This window comes from Ailuropoda melanoleuca, chromosome 1 (assembly GCF_002007445.2).
Source record: "Ailuropoda melanoleuca isolate Jingjing chromosome 1, ASM200744v2, whole genome shotgun sequence".
NCBI lineage: Eukaryota > Metazoa > Chordata > Mammalia > Carnivora > Ursidae > Ailuropoda > Ailuropoda melanoleuca.
The window spans coordinates 125,886,916-125,904,065 of record NC_048218.1 but is presented as its reverse complement, the minus strand read 5'-3'; the positions used below and the strand labels follow the sequence as shown (position 1 = coordinate 125,904,065).

General features: G+C 39.8%; 1 long non-coding RNA gene across 1 annotated transcript in view; it reads left to right on the top strand.

The window, feature by feature from the left end:
- Positions 1-16,981, top strand: part of LOC117803385 — a 99,424-nt gene extending 82,443 nt beyond the window's left edge. Inside the window, exon 3 of the long non-coding RNA XR_004627196.1 lies at positions 16,636-16,981. This is a non-coding gene — a long non-coding RNA (uncharacterized LOC117803385). The remainder of the gene's footprint in view (positions 1-16,635) is intronic.
- Positions 16,982-17,150: the final 169 nt, after the last annotated feature.

The window sequence follows — 17,150 nt, the reverse complement described above, 5'->3', positions numbered from 1 at the left end:
GGGAAATGTAAATCAAAAGCACAATGAGATATCACATCACACCTGTCAGAACAGCTAGAATCAAAAAGACGAAAGAAAAAAAAACCCCACCAAGTGTAGATGAGAATGTGGAGAAAAAGGAACCTTCATGCTCTGTTGCTGGGAATGCAAACTGGTGCAGCCACTGTGGAAACAGTATGGAGGCTCCTCAAAAAATTAAAAATGGAAATACCATATGATCCAATAATTCCACTACTGGGTATTTACCCAAAGAAAACAAAAAAACTAGTTTGAAAAGATATCTGCATACCTGTGTTTATTGCAGTATTATTTATAAAAGCCAAGATATGGAAGCAACCTAAGTATCCATTAGTAGACACACCCACACCCCCACACTATTATTATTAAGGAGTATTAAGCCATAAAAAGGATGAGATCTGGCTATTTATGACAGCATGGATGGACCTAGAGGGTGTTATATTAAGTGAAATAAATCAGAGAAGACAAATGCCCTATGATTTTACTTACATGTAGAATCTAAACAAAACAAACGAGCAAAGAAAAACAAATAGACTCTGTCATTAAGACAGAGAGCAAACTGATGGTTGCCAGAGGGGAGGGGAGTAAGGGGTGGGCAAAATGTGTGAAGGGAGTGGGAAGTATAGGCTTCTAGTTATGGAGTCAATAAGTCACAGGGACGAAAGGTACAGCATAGGGATTATAGTCAATGGTATTGTAATAGTGTTGTGTGGTGACAGATGGCAACTACGCTCATGGCGAGTGTAGCACAATGTACAGGATTGTGGAATCACTGTGTTGTACACCTGAAACTAATGTAACATCGTATGTCAATGTTATCTTCAATTAAAAAATCAGATATTAGAGAAAAAAATCAGATGTTACTGTGGGGAAATAATCAAATATGAAGCCATGCATCAAATTCCTGTTCATTCATCTAGGTTAAATCTGAATAGAAGAGTACAGTTAATTTAATATTTTTACGAGATGGAAAAAGGAAGTTGGGCAAACACCGACTTCAGGAGTGAAAAACAAACAAACTTGTGTTTGAACTCACCTCCACCCCTCACCTGCTGTGTGGCCTCAGACAAGTGATATAACCTCTGAGTCTTGGTTTCATAACTGATGAATGCTGATGACAATTTCCAACCAATAGGGTTATGGTGATTGTGAAATTCAGTGGTACTTAGGTACCAGGGATGGCGGGTGCTCAATAAATACATTCATATTTTAATGCATGCAAAAATAGCAGAAAGCAAGGATAAACAAAAACTGAATGAAGTTTCTTGAGTTCAAGTCCTAATGAGTATCTGGAGTCCACTGTTGGTCAACTACACAACAACTGGGAAATGTTCGCAAGGCTTTAAAGGGAGGGAGGGCCAGCTTGTGGTTGTTTACAGCCAGTCATTACTGATTATGTGTGTTCAGTGGCCACCTAGGTTGTCTTTGAATGTTGATCAGAATTAAAGAGAAAAAATCCAGATGAAAGGACAGTCTAGAATCTTTTTTTTTTTTTCCAGAAAATACTGGATCATTTTCAGAATTTTTAAATAGACCCTAAGAGTAAGAAATCTGGAACATGGAAATTATATATGTACATGATAGGTGTTGCATAATTATTTTTTACCAATGTTTGTGCTATTGTGGGTCGAGTTGCTTTAGAAAAATGGTGTAATTGAGGTGGTTTTGGTGGCAAGTTATTTCATAAGTAAATGCACAGATTAGTAAATCAGCTGAAATGCATTTAAATGATGGGCAAGGGGGCTGAGTTTCCTCTTATGGTAACCTGGGAACAGAATCAGTAAGTAAGGTAAATGCTCCCAGGGGCACAGATGACTGATTCACTGACGCAAAGACAATGCAAAATGCCAGGGACCAGAAGATGGAACAAAAAGGGCAGTGCTATCAGGAGGTACCCCCAGAAAGCAAGAAACCACCCTGGTAATTTCCAAACCAAAAAGCTGGTGTATCAGGAGTGACATAAAGCAGTGGCAGAGGATGCCTCTGTGGAACCCGAGTTTATGTAGAGTGAGGCACCCTTCTTTGTGAACCCAGAAGACCAGAGCATAGGAAAAGCAGTTGAGACTTGGCTTAGAATCCATTTATCCAAGTCACTCCTCACCCGACTTTTCTTTTTTCATATCCTGAATTACTCTTCAACTATAAGAGATGATATTTTGCTTTTAAAGAGAGATACCTGATAGCCACTTACTAAATATTTGTTTTGCCCTGTCAATATCTGTGTCTGTTCTCTTACGTCCTTCAAGCTAATGTTTAACCAGCAGCCCACTCTTCCTGTCCTAACAAACACCCTAATTTCCAAAGTTTGGCTAAGTCTTCATATTTTATTTCTTTGTTTTACTCTTTACAATGGAGGCAGAACCTATTTAGTTAAATAGATAGACGTATAATAATAGAATGTGAATGTGGGAGGGAGCCCTGCTTGTCACCCAGCTCAAGTTTTACAGATAAATAAATGGAAGCTCAGGAAGGTTTACTTTCTAAACATTCTCAAGGCTGTTAATAGACTGTACTCATCTTACTACATCATGCTGGGGCGTTGAGCAAAGATTTTCCCTGAGGGAATGGAAAAAAAAAATATATGGGGCTACTAAACCGTGCTTACTCACACTATTGGTATGAGTGTTAATGAGTTTCTATATGTGAAGCTGTGAGAATACTCAGAATCTTCCTTCTTATTATTTATTTATTGCTGTATAACAAATCCCAGCACTTAGCTTAAAACAAGAATCACGTACTTTCTTTCACAGTTTCTGAGGGCCTAGAATTCCAGAGCAGCTTAGCTGGGTGATTCTGGCTTATGATTTCTCATGAAGTTGTAGTCAGATGTGTTGTGGGGCTGTGGTCTTCAGAAGGTCTGATTCAGGCTGGGGGACCCACTTGCACGCACGTGGCTGTTAGGAGCCCTCCGTGCACTTCCACATGGGCCACTTCCACAGGACTGCTTGAGTGGCCTCGTGACGTGGCTGTGGGCTTCCCCTAGAAGGAGCGATCAAAGAGACCAAGGTGAAACTGTGATGGCTTTTATAACCTGGCTTTGGAAATCACCCACGGTCTCTTCTCCTTTGTCCCATTCATATTCATTGTGGGAGGGACTACGTAAGGACATGATTACCAGGAGGTGACCCACAGTGGGGCAATCTTGGAGGCTGGATACTACACTCTTCAAGGAAGCACTGGGTATGCATACTTAAAGATAGAATATTTTTCAATTATGCACTGCATATGGACACTCAGCATTGTTTTCTCAAAGAAGAGTTTTGTTTCCATGATTGCATTGCTATAACTCCTATAACAAGTGTTTTGGTTTGGATTCTCTTGAAAGCAGAACATGAGGCAAGGACTTGGGTAGAGGGAGTTCATTTGGGAGGTGATCCCAGGAAGCAGGAGGGAGGGAGTGGGAACAGTGGGGCAGGGGAGAAGGGAAAGCCTGTCTAAGGGTGCATTGTGGGGGGTGTTGCTGTGACCATTTCATTCCTCTGGGACCTGCTAAGAAGGGTACAGAAGGAGGCCAAGACATTTATGCACTAGCTCCGAGCTCCCAGTGACTGAGCATTTTCACCTGGGAGGTAAGCATCCCCTACATGTCAGATCTGTGCTTGCCTCCAGACCAGGGGCCCCTGTGGTGGTGGGGAAGGCTCTGAGATACAGTAGAAACCTTGAGTCTTGCTGGAGGCAGGATGCTGTCAGCACCTGGTGAGTGTGTGCTCACACAGGTGGGCTGAAGGATATGATGAAGACACTGGAGGCATTTACTACATCAGGTTTACAGGAAGTGGGCAGCAAGCAGGTGTGTTAGTTCAGCCCCACCAAGAAGCAGATGTTGAGACAGGATTAGAAGTGCAAGGAATTTGGGGAATGTGCCTTGAGGGAAATGAGGAGGGAGCTGAAAAATGCTGGGAGAGCAGTCAAAGTGGTAAGTCTGACCTGGGGAGGAGAAAGGAAAGTGGGAAGGTTGGGTAGAAAGAGTCTTAGATTGTGCTGCTGCTCTAAGAAGGCTTTATCCAGGCTGATGTGGACGCCTCAAGCTAAAACCTCCCATTGAACAAGCCCCGGATTTCACATGAATGGGCCTTCCCTTATGTCCAGTGTATGTGAAGCACTGCCTCAGTGCAAATGCAGTGGTGGGTTCACCTCCGCTCAGGCACGCTTCCTGCAGTCCTAGATCGGGGCCGCATGCCCTGGTGGCAGCCACAGTTGGCAGCCACAGTTACTTTCGTGCATGGGCAGCACAGGGAGTCACAACAAGTCTTGTATTGGGTGAACCATAGGTCATTCGCCCTGAGATACCAAGAGTTCCTTCCTCCTGTCTGCCACACTGAAATTCTGCCATAAGAGAGTCATCCCTTTGTTTAATTGTTGTCTTCTCTTCCAGGTCAATTCTGGGAAAAACAACATTTGAGCCACTAACACTTTACTGTGAACAAATCGTCCAAAATATTTTATTCTGTGATCAAAGGGATCTGGGGCAACATGAGGGCATGTGGTATTTGGGTGAATTGCGTTTAAGGAAAAGGGCACAAATAAGTGGACCGACCACACTGGGTCGGCTTCCCTGTGGTGTTACTGGCTTGCCCCTGCTAGAAATGGAACAAAACCGACAATCAGACTCTCTATAGTGAAAAAACAAGTCAGATGTGCCTGAAACACGTGTCACCACCATTTGTCCAGTGCCACTTTTCCCTACTTCTGGAGTATTTTGAAGGAGGGTATATTTTTCTGGATGGTTTGAGAGATCAAGTAAATGTTGTCCAGGTGGCTGGAATATTTGAGTTGGGAAGGAGGGAAGACACCCTAAACTTTTTCAGAACTTGGTTCAGGAATCACCTCAACAGAATCCCTAGAGCTCAAGAATGTGTTTTTCCTCCCTCCCCAACCCCCATCCATGTTCTTTTAGCTAAGGGTTTCTCATGACACTTGTAGGAGCACGTGTGCTCTTAGACTTGTATGCTTCTGAGATTTTAGACTCTGATTAGTTGGCTTTGCAACTTTGTAAAAGCTATTGAAGGAATTTCTGTGACTTCAAAGACCCTTTCCTCTATCCTTTCACTGGACTTTCAAAACTCTTTAGGGGTCCATCTGAAGACACTTAGCATGACGTCCCTCTGAAGATGGGTAGCATAGGCTCCCTTACAGTATTCTATTTAAGTCAAGCCAGCAGATTTCTTAAGTATCTCTATGCTCTGCTTGAGGGCATAGAAGTAAAAGGGATTAAGGCTTGGTCTTTGCCTCTCAGGCTTTCGGTGGAGCCACGAGATTGAGGGCTCCATCAGAATGATAAGCAGACAAAACACCAGCGGAGACTGCTTCTCCCGGTGGGGCTGACCAGCCAGGCTACAAAAACAAGGTGGGCTGCAAGGAGGGTGGGATGAGTTTCCCTGCAGGAGGGGAAAGGGAAGAGGTTCCTCAGGAGATGAAGTCTGAGGTGGGCTGGACCAAGTGCTGTGTTAGGGGTGGGGAAGGGAAAAGCTATTTTTGCAGCAAAGAGAGCTCAAGCTGTGGGCAGGGTGAAGTCACACCTTGTTTATGGCTTTTGGAAGAAGCTCCGCACGCTCGAGGTGAGTGGGGAGTGCTGGGGGAAGGGTGGAAATGTAGGAAGAGTCAGGATTCAATGGAGAGGACTTTGTCATACTTAGGGAAAGGTTTTGAAGGAGGGGCTGCATGACCTGCTTCCAGTGATGGTCTGCCGTGGTGGTGGTGTGGGGGTGGACGGGAATCCTAACCCACCATCTGGTCTGATCTAATCTGCTTTTCTAGAAGGAAACGTCTGCCTGGAGCTGACCATCTCTCATTTAGCTTTGTGTGCCAGGCTGTGCTCAGCTTATACGTTCTGTAAACAGACATTGAATAAGTGTTTATACACACACCCACCTGTATACACACCAACTTATTATCTCTCTTTTTCTTTTCTTGGGTGTTTTCTTTTAAGTAGGAAATTAGGAATAGATTGCGGTCCCAGGAGGAAGTAGTCTGATCTCACACTTCTACGGGCTGGCATGAAGTTGTGGATGGCATGCTCCAGTCTTTGCACATTGGTTTACTCATTGTAAGATGAAAGCCTTTCCTCTTCTTCCTCTTTCACAGGTGTCATCAAAATTTTGACTGCTCCAAGCATCTTCCTGTCCAAACACATGCATGGTCCCCATGACAACACATTTTAGGAGTGGATTAACACAGAGATCCATATGGCCAGGTATTAGGGATGCCAGTGCTCCAGCCTGAGTAGTGGTAAAAGGGAAAACAGATGCATTTTCTGGATCTCTTTCAATTTTCTCAACTGTAAAACAATTCACAAACTCAATAGAAAAAAGAGTATTCTTCTTATTTTTTTTTAAAGATTTTATTTATCTATTCGACAGAGATGGAGACAGCCAGCGAGAGAGGGGACACAAGCAGGGGGAGTGGGAGAGGAAGAAGCAGGCTCATAGCAGAGGAGTCTGATGTGGGGCTCGATCCCATAATGCCGGGATCACGCCCTGAGCTGAAGGCAGACGCTTAACCGCTCTGCCACCCAGGCGCCCCAAGAGTATTTCTATTTTTTAACTTTTCTTTTTTTTCTTAAGTTTTTATCTTAATTCTGGTAGAGTTAACATGCAGTGTTATATTAGTTTACAATAGAGTGATTCAGCAATTCTGTACATTACTCAGTGCTCATCATGACAGGTGCAGTCCTTCAATCCCTCACCTCTTTCACCCATTCCTTCCCCTCTGCCCTTCCCTTTGGTTACCATCAGTTTGTTCTCTATAGTTGAGAGTGTTTCTTGGTTTTCTCTCTCTTTTTCCTTTCTTTGTTTGTTTTGTTTCTTAAACTCCACATATGAGTGAAATCATATGGTATTTGTCTGACTTAATTTGCTTAGCATTATACTCTCTAGCTCCATCTATGTTGTTGCAAATGGCAAGACTTCATTTTTTTCTGTGTGTATATATACACCACATCTTCTTTATCCATTCATCTATCAGTGTGCTCTTGGGCTGCTTCCATAGATTGGCTGTTGTAAATCATGCTGCAATAAACATAGAAGGACACGTATAACCCTTTGATTTAGTGTTCTCGTATTCTTTGGGTAAATACCCAACAGTGTGATTACTAGATCATAGGGTAGTTCATTTTTTAATTTTTTCAAGAACCTTCATACTGTCTTCCACAGTGGCTGTGCTAGTTTGCATTCCCCCCAACAGTACACAAGGGTTCCTTTTTCTCCAAATCCTCACCAACACTCATTGTTTTTGTGTTATTTATTTCAGCCATTCTGCCAGGTGTAAGGTGATACTTCATTCTGGTTTTGATTGCATTTCCCTGATGTTAAGTGATGTTGAGCATCTTTTCATCTCTCTGTTGACCATCTGTATTTCTTCTTTGAGAAATGCCTACTCATGTCTTCTGCCCATTTTTAATTGGATTGTTTTCTGGGAGTTGTATAAGTTCTTTATATATTTTGGATACTATCCCTTTATTGGATATGTCATTTGCAAATATCTTCTCCCATTCAGTAGGTTGCCTTTTATTTTTGTTGATTGTTTCCTTCACTCTGCAGAAGCTTTTTATTTTGATGTCCTAATAGTTTATTTTTGCTTTTATTTTTCTTGTCTCAGGAGACATATCTAGAAAAATGTTGCTATGGCCAATGTCTGAGAAATTACTGCCTGTGCTCTCTTAGGGGATTTTTATAGTTTCAGGTCTCACGTTTAGGTCTTTAATCCATTTTGAATTTATTTTTTTTGTGTGGTGTAGGACAGTGGTCCAGTTTCATAATTTTGCAGGTAGCTGTTCAGTTTTTCCAACACCATTTGTTGAAGAGACTGTCTTTTTCCCATTGGATATTCCTTCTTGCTTTCTTGAAGATTAATTGACCATATAATTGTGGGTTTATTTCTAGATTTTCTTTTCTGTTCTATTGATCTACGTGTCTGTTTTTTTGTATCAGTACTATACTGTCTTGATTACTGCAACTTTGTAATATAACTTGAGGTCTGCAGTCATGATGCCTCCAGCTTTGCTTTTCTTTTTCAAGATTGCTTTGGCTATTTGGGGTCTTTTGTGGTTCCATACAAATTTTAGGACTGATTGTTCTTCTGTGAAAAATGCTGTTGTTATTTTCATAGAGATTGCATTAGATGTGTGAATTGCATTGGGTAATATAGACACTTGAACAATATTTGTTCTTCCAATCCGTGAACATGGAATGTCTTTCCATTTCTTTGTGTCATCTTCAGTTTCTTTCATCAGTGTTTTACAGTTTTCAGAGTACAGGTCTTTCAATTCTTTGGTTAAATTTATTCCTAGGTACTTTATTATTTTTGGTGTAGTTGTAAATGGAATTTAATTTCTCTTTCTGCTGTTTCACTATGAGTATATAGAAATGCAACAGATTTCTGTACATTGATTTTTATATCCCGTGATCTTACTGAATTCATTTATCAGTTCTGTTAGTTTTTTGGTGGAGTCTTTATTGTTTTCTCTATATAATATCATGTCATCTGCAAATAGGGAAAGCTTTACTTCTTCCTTACCAATTTGGATGTCTTTTATACCTTTTTCTTGTCTGATTGCTGTGGCATGGACTTCTAGTACTATGTTGAATAAGGGTGGTGAGAGTGGACATCCTTGTCTTGTTCTTGACCTTAGGGGAAAAGCTCTCAGGTTTTCCACGTTGAGGACAATGTTTGCTGTGAGTTTTTCACATAAGGCCTTTATTATGTTGAGGTATGTTCCCTCTAGGCCTCCTTTGCAGAGGGTTTTTATCATGAATGGTTGTTGTACTTTGCTAAATGCTTTTTCTGCATCTATTTAAATAAGCATATGGTTTCTATCCTTTCACTTACTGACGTGACATATAACATTGATTTGTGAATATTGAACCACCCTTGCATCCTGGGAATAATCTCACTTACTCGTGGTGAATGATTTTGTTAATGTATTGTTGGATTCGATTTATTAGTATTTTGTTGAGGATTTTTTCATCTATGTTCATCAGAGATCTCGGTCTGAAGTTGTCTTTTTTAGTGGTGTCTTTATCTGGTTTTGGTACCAGGGTGATGTTGTCCTTATAGGATGAATTCAGCAGTTTTCCTTCCTTTTCTATTTTATGAGATAGTTTGAGAATAATAGATGATAACTCTTCTTTACATATCTGGTAGAATTTGCCTGGGAAGCTGTCTGGTTGTGAACTTTTGTTTGTTGAGAGCTTTGTGTTACTGATTCAATTTCTTTGCTAGTAATCAGTCTGTTATAATTTTCTGTTTCTTCCCACTTCAGTTTTGGTGGTTTACATGTTTCTAGGAATTTATCCATTTCTTCTAGGTTGTCCAGTTTGTTGGCATATGTTTTTCATAATATTCTCTAAAAATTCTTTGCATTTCTGTGGTGGTGTTATTTCTCATCTCTCATTTGTGATTTTATTTATTCGAGTCCTTTCTCTTTTTCTCTTGATGAATCTGGCTGGAGATTTATCACTTCTGTTGAGTTTTTTCAAAGACCCATCTCCTGGTTTCATTAATCCGTTCTATTATTTTTTAAGTTTCTCTATCATTTATATCTGCTCTAATCTTTATTATTTCCTTCCTTCTGCTCATTTGGATTTTGTTTATTCTCTTTCCAGATCCTTTGGATATAAGATTAGGTTGTTTATTTGAGATTTTTCTTGCTTCTTGAGGTAGGTGTGTATTGCTATAAACCTCCCTCTTAGAACCACTTTTGCTGCATCCCAAAGATTTTGGGCTCTTGTCTATTTTCACTGTCATTTGTTTACATGTAATTTTTTATTCTTTGATTCGTTGGTTTAGTAGCATGTTATGTAACTTCCATGTATTTGTGGTCTTTCCAGATTTTTTCTTGTGGCTGATTTCTAGTTTCATAGCATTGTGGTCAGAAAAGATGCATAGTATGACTTTGATTGAAAAAGTATATTCTTTAAAAAAAAAAAAAAAGAAAACAACAAATACCAATTGCAGTTTTGAGGAATAGAAATAATGATAGATTTTAATCTTTTTCACTTGACTTAATTGTTGTTCATTTTTAGTAGAAGTGTGAACCCTTGCCTACCACATTTTATTGATGTTTATAGATTTATTTTCCGAGAGAGACTGAGAGACCTTCAGATAGTTAGCTATTTGCACAAAAGAGTTTATTGAGATACAGAATAAAAATTAGCAAGAAGCAAATATTATCCAAGTGCCAAAGCTTAATCCATGGCCAAACAACTTGGTTTGGCACTTAGAGGTAAAGGTTATCTCCTTTCTCCATATGCTGAAAGCTGATCTATTTCTCCATTTTCTTGGCATCATTTTCCCAAAGCACATACACTGCTTCACTGATGGTTATAGATGGAATTCTGTCCTTCTACCCAGCTTCAACCCAAGAGATTATTAACCATTTTAAACTTATTCAAGAATAAAAAATTCAGCCAATGGAGAAATCACTTTATAAGTCTTTATTATGCTCTATTTATATTTATTAAGTCCTCACTTATCCTAGGAAAATGATGAAGTCTTACATTTTTGTATTTTAAAGTTTACAAAGCATGTTTCATCCATTACCCCCATGAACATCTTACTACTGCATAAGAGAAGAATTTTTATTTGATTTTATAGTTTAAGAAACCCAAGCTTCTGATATTTCTTGAGATCACTTGCTAGCACTCGATAATCTTTATATCCTGACTCTTAAGCCAGGATTTCCTCCCAAAACTGGACTGACAAGATTTGCAGGTTTACTGCATTTTTTAAACAGGAAAATCAATTGTGTTCTAATTACTAAGTATAGTTGACCCTCGGATAATACAGGGGTTAGGGGAGCTGACTTTCACGTAGTTGAAAATTCCTGTTTAACTTTGGACTTGCCCCAAATTTAAAACTAATAACCTGTTGGCTAGAAGCCTTACTGATAACATAGTCAATTAGCACATATTTTGTATGTTTTATGTATTATATATTCTTAAAGTAAGCTAGAGAAAAAAAATGTTATTAAGGAAATCATAAGGGGGCACCTGGGTAGCTCAGTTGGTTAAGCGTCTGACTCTTGATGCCACCTCAGTTCATAATCTCAGGGTTGTGAGATTAAGCCCTGTGTCAAGCTCTGTGCTGGGTGTGGAGTCTGTTTGAGATTCTTTCTCTCCCTCTCCCTTTGCTGCTCCCCCCACCTCTCTTTCTCTCTCCCTCTCAAAAAATCATAAGAGAAAATACATTAAAAGTACTATATACTGTATTTATTGAAAAAAATCTGTAAGTGGGCCTGCATAGTTCAACCCTGTGTTGTTCAAGGGTCAGCTATACTTGATTTAAGCAGAAATTGAAATAAAAAGTATAAAATGAAAGTTAAAAAAATAAGCCACTAACATTTATTGAACACTTACTAATATGCTAGGCACTGGAGAGGCCATGCATTATCTCATTTAATCCTGCCAACAGCCTTAAGAAGTGGGGTACTATAGTCCTATTATTACAGAATTAAAAAAGGGCTCATAGAGGTTAAGAAAAAAATCAAAGGTCATATGGCTAGTGAATATCAGAACTGTATTTGAACCCAAATGTATTAGGTGCCAGAGCTAAGGACTTAACCACTCTTCTGACTGTCAAGGAGAGTCCATCAAGATGTTTTTTTCATGACACACAAAACAGACATAGATCATGTTTACTGAGTGTTTCCTTTGTGTAGACCTAGTGCCACATGTTTTACATGTAGTTTCTCATTTGCTTCTTAAAACAAACTTGTGAAGGAAACATAGTTACTGCTCCCATTTTACAGAGCACAGGGGAGGCACAGAGAAGTGAAGTATCTTGCTCATAAATGGTAGTTTGGATCTGAATTCAAATAATAATCTGCCCGGAATCCAAGCACTTCCCATCTATCTAATGCTTCAACTCAGTCTTTTCTCATTCTGTTTTGGTCAAAAGCTGGGAAGATGTTTGATTGTTCAGAGTGCTCACGTTCTTGGGCACGTCAAGGGAGCAACTTTGTCTTCTTGGAAGCGGGTAATGAGCAAACTTTTCCTTCAAGAAAATAGTTTAATAGGAGCTTTCTATAAGGACTCAGCATGAAGAATCATCTGGAAATACCACGCTTTTGTGCTTTCGCAGTAAATATGCTTCAGAGATTTTACTGTAAGGCAGGGGTTTGTACAAGTTGGAAGTGTGTTTACTCCCATGAGTCTGAAAAGAGAACAAGGTTAGGTTAAGTAGCTATTAATAACATGATGATAAGAAAAAATAATTTCGAGACTGTGGTTGTCACAGTTTCTTAAAGAGATTATTGGGGTAATACTTGCTCCTTGTTTATTTTGTATTAATTTCAGGCGCATACAGTTAGATTAATAGTCTTAATTACACACTGTCTACACTGGTCCTTGTGACTTGTTCATACTGACTATCAATTTAACCCTATTTTAAAGCAAATTGAGAACCTATTCTAGTAGATGCTCCCAGAGCTACAGCTCTGGCGTGTGGTTTATCTGTGGAATCTTTTCTCACACTTCACACATAAGACTTAGAGTGAAATGGCTTTGGAGGGTCCACCCTGAAGCCCAGAACATGGTGGCAAATGACCGTGTCATTGATAAGAAGCTTCTGTCCTTTCCACCAGGAGTTAATAAGTAAGATTTCAGGACAGAGTCAGCCACAGGCTTGGTGAGAACACAGTATTAATGACATTCTCTCCAAATTCTAAGGAGATAAAACAAACAAGTGATGATTTCTCAGGAAAATTGAAACCATGTTTCCAGCGCCCTTAGAATCCTCATAAAGTACCACTCCTCTGCCAATTAAAAAAGTTGCTCACACCATCGGTGCTTTTCCTTGGGAGGGCCAGTTGGGGTGAGGCCAGAAAACTGCTTCTGTTTGGAAACTTGGGGAACCTTATCTTGTCTGTAGCTTGGTTAGAACTGTCTCACCAGGAATTTACAGAAAAAACTTGAGGTTGCTTAGGAGAGAAATCTCTTCCCAAGCCATCCATCCAGCAAAAACTTTCATACTTGTCTCTTCCTCATCATGATTTCCTCTTTCTGTTTCTATGGAAAACATATGTATTCCAACTTTCCTTCCCCCAAGGTGGATTTTAATTGTGAAACCAAAGTGGGGCCGGACATTTTGTATTTCTCGTAGTTGATGTCATTGTAAAGACTATTCCTCTATCAAGGGCATTTGGGTTAGTTTTCTCTTTTGGTTTATTTGTCTTTAGTTTGGCAGAACATTGCAGTGACTAAGAGCGTGAACTCTGCAGTAATATTGACAGTTTCAAGTTCCAACTCCAACATTGACTAGCACATTTCAAAACAAATCTTTGAAAGTAACTACCTCCTAAAGTTGTCGTAAGGATTAATTCAGACATCCTTTGTAGCACATTTAGCACAGTTCTTGGCGCATAGTAAGTGTTCAGTAAATGTTAATTGCTGACGTTATGAAACATGCTATTATGATATCAGTATGAAATATATATAATTACTATTACATATCTTAATAAATTTAGACTTTTTTTTTCTCCTGGCTAGATGCCCTGAAGTAGGATTTTGGGTCCAAGAGTGTATGGGTTACAATTTTTATACATGGTGCCTAATTACTATCTAAAAAGTTTACAGTTCTGTTACTGAATGGGAGTGGCCTTCTTACTGGCATGGGAGATTAGAAATCATCTCAGTTTTGGCTAATATGATGGTTAGATATGGTTTCTTTATCATTTTAACTTGCAATTTACTGACCTCTAAAAAGACTTAGCATCTGTAGCTTTTTGGCCATTTTCAGATTTTCTTCTAGGTCTGAACAGGCTGTGTCTGTTCATAGCTTTTGTCTGTGGGATTTTACAAATATTGCTATTTTGAATAAATATTGCTAATTTATAAAAACTTGCCATGAATTAAGGATATTATATAAGTTGAAAATATTTCTCTCATTATTTGTATTCCTTTTCTTTTGTGACCTTTTGCTATACTGCCACTTCTATTTTTCATATAGACTGATATAACTTTATGTCTTCTGGGTATTCTGCTATTAAGCACTTTTGAATGCTATGTATGTGCTAGAATCATGTTTTTTTATTTTGTCCATTTTTCATTTTGTTACATCAGTGGCTCTCAGTTTTCCGTGGGCATCAGAATTACTTGTGAAACTTTTTAAAACTATGTTTTTTGGGGGGTTTGATCACAGAATTTCCTGAGGTGGGGCTTAGCCACAGGTCCATTAAAAAGGAGAGTCTCATTTTGAAAAATGAGTGCTACTTTAAAGTAGGTTTTTAAATTGTCAAAACACTAATGTAGCTGTTGAAGCTGGAATATCTGTGTCTCCCTCAAACCAATACGTTGAAATACTGACTCCCCAGTGTGTTGGTTTTAGGAGACTGGGCCTTGGGGAGGTGATTCTGTTAGGGTTGATTCTTCCTGAGTGGGATAAGTACCCTTATAAAAGAGACCTGAGAGAGTTCCTTCACCCCTTCCCCTATGTGGGGACACAGGGAGAAGATGGCTGTCTTTGCACCAGCAAGAGGGCTCTTGCCAGAATCTGACCATGGTTGCACCCTGATCTTGGCCTCCAGAGCTGTGAGAAAACAAATTTCTGTTGTTTATAGGCCACCCAGTCTGTACTATTCTGTTATAGCAGTCCAGGTGGACTAAGACATGGGGTGACAGGCACACGAGGGCTCATTATACTGTTCTCTTTACTTTTGAATATGTTTGAAAATTTTCATAAGTAGTAGCTTTAAAAGAAAAGGTTCTGATAGCATGCAAAGCCCATCAAAATTGCTGCACTAATCAGAGTTGGGTAAGTAGCAGAGATGTTGTGTGTTAAATCGACCTGGAAGGCCAACTAGGAAGGGGCATGGCCTTATCATGGTGGTGTTGAGCAATAGGGCAGGCTGCCCAAAGTGGGAGCAGAGCCGGAGCCTGAGTAGCCTGCCAGGACTGTGCTGTACCCTTGGACCCTGAACAATGGGCCTCTCCCCTTTCAGACTGCTTTATGGCTTCTCAGTTCTGTAGGACCCCATGGAGTGGCAGGAGCAGATATTTCTGTTTCTTGGGGAGGCAAGTAAAACATGGAAATCAGCCTACATGTCTCTCTGGGAGGACAGCAGCAGGTGGTGGTGCAGGGTCTTTGGTGATCAGTAAGTTGGAAGTGTTCCCATTTCCTATCATACCGACATATCCGCCGGCCCCTTCCCATTAAAAATACTTTGTCAATCACCATCTTAAATTCACCCTAAACCTTCCAGTTTTATCTCTCTTTTTTTACCACCAGCACAATACTTTTTTCCTAGTCCTACAAAATTCTTTGCCTTGACTGTGATTTCCTTACTTCTGCCCCCACAATAAACACAAAACAATCAACCTGGGATGCGTCACTCAGACTTTGCCAATCTCTAGTCCTCATCTCTCAAAATATTGCTCAAAATGCAGCTCAGGGGAAGCCCAGGACCAGTTTGCCCTTACAAAGGTAACCAGGAAATTAAAGAAAAGCATCAGCACAAAGGAGTCAAACAAATAGAACAGCCTACCCTTAGCGTAAATGGAGAGAAGGCTGGAAGGAGGAGAACTTTTAAGGTCTCATTAGGACTCAATGAGAGGGGCGCCTGGCTGGCTCAGTCAGTAGAGCATGTGATTCTTGATCTCAGGGTTGTCAGTTCAAGCCCCATGTTGGGTGCAGAGATTACTTAAAACTAAAATCTTAAAAAAAAAAACCAAAAAACCCAAAGTTTGAAGAGGATTTTATATCCGTACATTGAAAATATGTTGCCATTGAAAGGAATAATCAGAAAACCAGAATTCCTCAAAGTGAAATCTTGAAAATATGATTACCAAAATTAACTTTGAAATTTCACGGAAGTCTAAAAACTAGAAGCAGCCAAGGACTGAATTAGTAACCTGGAAGATAAATTGAAAAAAAAAAATTCCAAAACTTAGATATGTGATGTAAAAAGAGATGAGAAAGAGAAGGCGGCTGAGGAGAGATCCAAGCAGTTTACCCTCTGTGTGCTCCACTGGGAGTCTCAGGATGGAAAGAACGCAGAGAGAGGACATAACTTTTTTCAACATAGAGAAATGATTTGGGTCTTCAGATCGAAAGGGTCCATCTAGATACATACTGGTGAAATTTCTGCCCTGCAAGGATAAAAAGAATATCCTTAAAGTTCTCAGAGCAAATACAAGCTTGTCTGTGAAGTCAAACTGGATCAGACTCACATCAGCAATGCTGGATTTTGAAAGACAATGGGGTGGGGAGTTCCACATTCTGAGGGAAATGATTTGAACATCAAACTATATCCCAGGGAGACTAAGCGTAAAAATATTTTCAGATGCAGGGAAGGAGTCAGAAAGATTGCCTTTTAAATACTTTTTCTGGGAGAGTTACTTACAGCTATACTAGAGCCAAGCAGAAACAGAGCCCGAGAAAGAGGAAAATGGGGGATCCAAGACACCAATCTAGGAGGATAGCCTATGACGATGACAGTTGCTTCACGTGCTTAGACAGCAGTGAGTCCACATTAGAACAGGAAATCAGAAGGATCCATGGAAACAGTCTTCAGGAAAAAGTGGGTAACACTACACAGACCTTGTGATTAGGATGTGGAAGTGTCACTATAGCTTGTTAGACTTACACCACCGTGTCATTGATATCTTTTTTTTTCCACAACAGAAAGAATGGCCACTAGATCATCTGAGAAATAGAATAAAACACTCTACAGGAAAGTCATGGTGTAACTATGAAGCAAGCTGGATTTTGAACAGTTGGTGTAAAACAAAGTGATGGACTCTCAGAATTAAATGCGTTTGAATTTGTAATGAGTAGAGGGTATAAACATTTCCCTGTGTCAACTGTGGTTCTTTTACTCCTGAAACTGGATTGCTGTTTTTATAGCACATTATTCTTTAGAGATCAGAATTTCCCCCCAATAATTCTTTTGAAGAATCATCCAGGGAGTAAACTTAGATATAAAGTTTTGTTCTCATTTTCTCTTTCGGTTTCCCTGTCAAAAATATGATTTTGTTCGGAGGTTAAGATGGCGGAGGAGTAGGGGACCCCTTTTTCAGCCGGTCCCCTGAGTTGAGCTGGATAGGTACCAGACCAGCAGGAATATCCACGGAATCAGCCTGAGACGCCGGAAGATACATCTGGATCTCTACAAATGAACATCTCCAGCGCTGAGTATT